Source organism: Calliopsis andreniformis, unplaced genomic scaffold (genome assembly GCF_051401765.1).
Source record: "Calliopsis andreniformis isolate RMS-2024a unplaced genomic scaffold, iyCalAndr_principal scaffold0022, whole genome shotgun sequence".
Taxonomy (NCBI): Eukaryota; Metazoa; Arthropoda; class Insecta; order Hymenoptera; family Andrenidae; genus Calliopsis; species Calliopsis andreniformis.
The window spans coordinates 6,219,882-6,226,021 of record NW_027480432.1 but is presented as its reverse complement, the minus strand read 5'-3'; positions in this window follow the sequence as shown (position 1 = coordinate 6,226,021).

Here is a 6,140-nt window from a genome sequence, read left to right as displayed (position 1 = left end):
TTTAAGAATTCGAGAATTCGAGGATCTGAGAAGCTTGAGAATTAGAAACTCTAGGAATTTGAATAATTGAAAATTCTATTACCTTAAGTTTTGAATGCATCTAAATTTGAGAGGTTGAGAATTTGAAAACCCTTAAAACTTTCGAGCAAAGAGTATTTTAATCTTCTGCATATTCCGAAAGTGATAATTGAAAGCCCCAGTATATTGACCATCATAAAATTCTCGTCTGGGTGGCGGCTAGCAAATCAGCAGTAACCTAAGAAAGTTAGGAGATGACTATAGTTAATTTTAGGGGAAGATTTCCGGAAATGACTCCAAGACTGACCGAGTCTACCTGTCGGATGCATCTAGGCTCGGTGGCTCGCCAATTTAAAAGTAATTTTCTCGAATCCCTTGAAAAAAAGGCGGCAGGATCATCACCACTTCCCACGGTTGGTCAGCTGGCCTGCGTCCAGAGGCGACGATCCTCCCTCGTCCTTCTTTATCATTTCTCCTGCCTCCTGCTTTCTGTTTTCCTTTTCTTTTTACGAATTTCGATTTTCTACCTGGGATCTGTTCCCTGGGTCATCGGAGACAGCCAGCCACTCGTGTTCCTTTACAGTTACGCAAAGGAGATTCGACAGACGAGATAAAGGTAAAAAAGGTTTATTATTCCTTTCACGGAGGACGTAAATATTAACCCTGGAGGATGGTACAGGGTAGACGTTACAGTTTCGAAGATGGGTGAAAATTGAGGGAAAAGTTGGAGGTCAGCTTTGACAATTTCACAATAGTGTGTTAACCTTTAGCTTATATAGAATCCTCTGTTGGGTAGCAATATTTATAGTAATTCAGTCTGTGATATTTCTTAGGTGACATATTTTGGACTAATTTCTCGAAAAAATTGTGAATTTCTCATGTAAGATGCAATATTAATCTTTTTTCAAATGAAACTCAAGGTAAGTAAATAGTAAACTAAGTAAACTTAGAGTATAAAAATTGAGGGTAACGAACTGTTAATAAATCAAACCCCATTAAAGACAACAAATCCAGAGAACTACTCTCATAAAAACTGAATCCAAAGAAATTAAAAAAAAATCCCACAATCTCGATGCAGCAAATGCTCCACCGAAAATCACCAGCAGCTGAATGGAGTCAATTTTTCAAAGATCGATCGTCATGCGAGACGGTGTCGCGAGATCTCGATCGCGCCAGCAATATCGAATCCCCGTTCAGAAGAGGAGGCAAGGTGAACAGGAGAAGGCCGATTGTAAAATCGATCGGCTGAATGGCCGAAATTCGATCAAAGGACGAATCTCCTCGGTCCATGTTGACGAGCGGCCTCTCTCACGAGAAATTTTCAAGAACACACGTGGTCCATCGCCCCCGGGCGTCCCCTAAGCTTTTTTTTTTCTCCTTCCAGATCGCTTTTTATAAACCTCCCCCCTTCCTTTTTTTCCGTGGGCCCCAGGATTTTTTTCTTACCCCTTGGCTGGCCATCTGCCGCTGCGGAAGGGGCGGCCAAGATGCAGGATCCGCAAGAGGGGTTAACGCCAGGGGAAGGAAGGACGAGAGCGCGACGCAGACGGGGATATGATAGAAAGGAGATGAGTCCAAGAGCCCCATCGCCCTCGGGTAACGGCTTAAGTCCCATTTTAGGCTCCCGCCCGAACGTCCTATGGCGTTGCGCAGTTTCCACTACTGTGACTCACGTAACCTATGGGACATAGGCGTCGTGGGGACGTGCTTAGTTTGGAGACAGGTGGGGAAAATTTGAGGGATGATTTCCTAGATGCTAAAGTAAGACGAAATTCGAGAGTGACTTTAGTTGATAATTATTTATAGGAATTTAAGGGTTCATGAATGTTTGCCTGGTGGTTATTAATAGGAAATTGTCTGATGGGACTATTGTCAGCGTTAACAATTGGCTCAGAGGTAGTAGTGACCAGGTTATGAGAGCAAAGTGATTGTCATAGTCACTGTTTAGGGATACAGGGTGATCAGTTTAACTGGAAACCTTGTAATGAGTGTTGCCAGAACTTGCAATGTTACAGCGTTTATAATAAATGCTACCAACACTCGGAGGGTTTTTAATTAAACAGATCACTCTGTAAATAGTATGGTAAATTGTAGAATAAAGTAAACTGGGCATTTCTTGGTGCCATTTTAATGTTTAATTATTAAGGTACCTTAGCACCTATATCAGAGTCTATTGAGTCCACTGTCTTTTTAGGAGATTTAATACATTGTGGATAAAAATTCATTTCTAAGATAAGCTACAGCCTCAATAGATTAAAGCCTTCCCAAAGTCAAAGACAAGATAAATTCCAAGAACAGTTCCAAGGAAACATGACTGTCCATAGAATTTGTATCCAGGCAGCACTACATAGAATGTAGAAATAATAAAATTCAGCAATTCCCAAAGCACATAAACTCCAGAATTCCTAAATACAGTATACAGCATGTATGTATGTAGCTAAACTGTGACATTCCCAAAGGTGTTCCTCTCAAACGGTACCCATGTCCGGTTCTCACGCGGGCAAGGTTTTCCCAAAAAGCAGAGGGAAATTTTTCATCCCGTTTCCTCGCCAGTATTTTAATTTTTTTCCCCTCCCCGATGCGTTTTTTCTTCTCGCGTTCCGTTGCTAGAGAATCTGTGCCACTCAGGGTACCGTAAACCCCTCCCCACTGTAACCCTCGGAACCTGCCCCCTCTGCCCGTTTTTTTGCACCGCACAAGGTGTTTCCGTCCTTGCGCTCAAGTTCCGCTGCTGCCTCCCCTTCGCGTCTTCCTGGCTGCCCCAGAAGGGGGATGAAAAAAACAGACACGGTGGCCCCCCATCTAGGAAGTCGCACGTTCGCGTATGAACTTTGGATCGCGATCGAAGGAATCCACCTAGCGGCCTGCTACCCCCAGGGGATCGAGGCTGTTTTTTTAACCGATGCTCACCCTCCCGTTCGCACCCCGTGCCCGATTTCAGAGGATGCTGCGGGACTGGGTGAGAATTTTTTTATGCAAAACTGGACATGGGAAAAAACGCGGCTGCGGCTGGCCCAGCGGACTCGTGGGACTTGGAGGTTTTGGGTGGATGAGTGGTTGGAGAGGAGCTGTGAGAAGTGCACCTGTGGTAATTGGGAATGTTTTATCTGTTTCATGAATTCGTCGTCTGGTCTGATAATACTTATGGATTGAGTTTTGTTTTTCTACTTGAAAAATTGAAATTAAAAACTTTTTAAGAATTCTGTAGTATGATTTTCAAGAGATAAAAATTGTGGAGATTTTATTATTGATAGAGTATTTTTATTAACTTTGTCAGAGTTGAAATTTTTTATGGTAATAATGAAAGAAATATGGCTTTTCTGATTTTATTATTGAATCTTGCAGTTTTTAATCTTTCCAAAAATTTCTCACTCCTCTTTAAAAATTCTACAACTCTTTTAAAAATAATCTAAAACTCTCCTCGAGTATAGACATATTTCAAGCGACTCGAAGTCACAGTTCAAGACTACTTGCTCTGACACTTCGTTCCCATGATTATCTACCAAACAGACTTTCTCCAGGTAATCAACTCCAGCCAGTCATTGGAAGTGAACCATAGTCAAAGGATAAAACAAATCACCATTACTCACTTTTGGAACAAAAAATCCTAGTCTCCTCGACTATCAATGCAATTCTTTCCAAAAATTCTCAAAGCAAGTTCTACTACGTGACCGTAGTTTTTCTTAAACTCAAACCTCATGTACACTCTATCCAGACGATCAGACTGAAATTTCGAACCACCAAAATCTCATTTTATATTTTCCACAATCCCCCTCTCATCCCTATCGCCACCATGATTTAGGGACCCGATGAATCATCGATCGAGCGCGACTACCAGTAATTCGCGAAACGGGAAGCCTCGGAAGTTCGTATCGTTAATCATCGCGACGAAAGGAGGATTTATCAGGTCTTCGACAGGATCTGAAAATTTTTCGTGGTCGCTGGCCGTGCCAACGAAAACACGGAAACTGGCCCTGCTTTCTTGCTAGATAGAGACGGATAGAGAACCGCCTGGGAGTAAGACGTTTCCTCGTGGTTCAACGACCCACGGATGGGCCAGGACTGTCACCCACCGATCAGAGCAGCTGCAACCTTCCTGCTGTAAATTAGTGATCGGTCGCGCTGCAAATTTTAAAGAAGACGCTCTTTAAATAGTCGGTTACAAAATCTCGGCTGGAAATATCTCGTAGACGTCGAGGGGTAAACGATTTTCCTTTCCCTACGTGTCGAAACGCCTTTCTGGAAGAATGTTACCGCTTCCCCAAACGCAGGACCAGGGCTAACCCTTGCGAGGAGGATGGTCCAAACACCCTTGGCAAGGGGTCTGTCTCTGGTTATATTTGGTAGCTGACTCCTCACGGGCACACATGCCGCATTGGCGTAGTCATGGAAGGTCGAGTGCCACGGTCAATGCGTCTCGTGTTTTTTTTTATTCTTCTAGGAGACGAGTTCGAGCCTCTGTTCTTGTAGGCTTCGTGATTGAGAATTGGGAATTTTCTTTTTTATGGGGCTTGTGTTTCCTGTATGGACGAGTTGAATTGACTTAACACAGTGGCTACTATGTCACAATTTTTATATGATAGTAAATCAGTATTAAGGAAAAAGAGTAAGTATGTACTATAGGATAAGTTTGAAAATGAATTGAAGGCAATCTTTTGTTAGACTGAATCCTCTTACAATGTGATTTTGTAAAACTGTGATAATTAGCTTTTTAAGTGATAGATTATACTTTATATCTACCTTATATCTATTCAAAAAAGGTTCTAACCCCAGCTTCAAGACTCAAACCCAATTCACCTACCAATGCTCTGCTGTCCACTCTCATAATACTTATCCCAAAAATACCTCTAGTGTAATGAACTATTACTCTGTCTAGCGACCTTACTGCTCCGATATACTGGACTATGCTTCAGCTCACTACACCAAAGTCCCCAAGAACCCACAGGCCATCCCACCAGCTCCCCGAATCTCGGAACTGCGGGCAGGCGATATCGGGGATCCTCGAAACGCGGAACCTCCAGCGGACCCCGTTCACACCTGCAGGAAGATTACCAGCGCCAGCACGTCCTCAATCTCTCTCCTCGTGCCTCGAGGCGATCTAGAGCAGGACAGGAGGCCTGCAGTGCGGTTGCACGCGACCTCTTGACCATCCCTGGTCACCGATATACCAACGCAACGCGCAGCCGCTTTGGGGACGCGTTCGCTTTTATCTCCTCGTCCCTCTTTTCCCTCCTGGTTCACGCTCCAAGGGAGGGACGAGGACGACCAGCGGGGTGAGACGAGCGTTCACAGGCCTCCTAGAGGGGGAGGGAGGACGGGAGGAGGGGAGGCAGAGAGAGAGAGCGATAAACTCCCACGAAGAGCTGGACGCGGGGCAAACGAAAAGCGCACCGAAACCATTCGTCCTCCTCGTCGTCTTGGTCGTCGTCGGTGCGTGGCACATGTGCACGTCGCCGAGTCGCCAGACAGATCTTTTTTGTCCCGAAGTAAAAATAATCTTTAAAACCCCGAACAGGATGCGTTGTTAGGGGCAGGGGAGCAGCGGCGACGGGGGAGGAGGGGGGAGGGACAGAGGTCTATGCCGGGCATCGTCACCAAGATGGCCCGCGGCACGTTTTTTCACCCTTTGGACGCTCGACATTCTGTAACGGGTGTCCGAAATTAACGTCCCACGACGCCTCCTCCCCTTCCATCCCTCCCTCCCTCCCTCCCTCCCTCCCTCCCTCCCCTCGGCCATCTCCCTTCCGGGCAGGGGCACGGTTCGAGTGCATCTGTCGGAAGTAAAGATTCCACCGCGATCCGTGCTGTCTTACGAGATTTTCGGCTTTAGAGAGGGAGATCGAGGGAGATACGTTGCGCCTCACGGTTGCCCAAGTTCCTGGCGACTTCTCACGGGCCCGAGCTGGAAATTAGGATGTGTCGTAACTGTATCGCTATTCGTTGTAAATTACGCGGCGATCACGGGACGCGTTATCGCGGTCGCTGTGCTGTTTGACTTCGCTAGGCAAGCTGCTAAATGGAGTACGCCGTCCACACGTGGCGGAGGCTCGGGCGGGGGGGAAGGAAGGAGCCGAGATGGTGTTGGGATTCGGTCGAGACGGGGAATTGGGAGCGGGGAATTG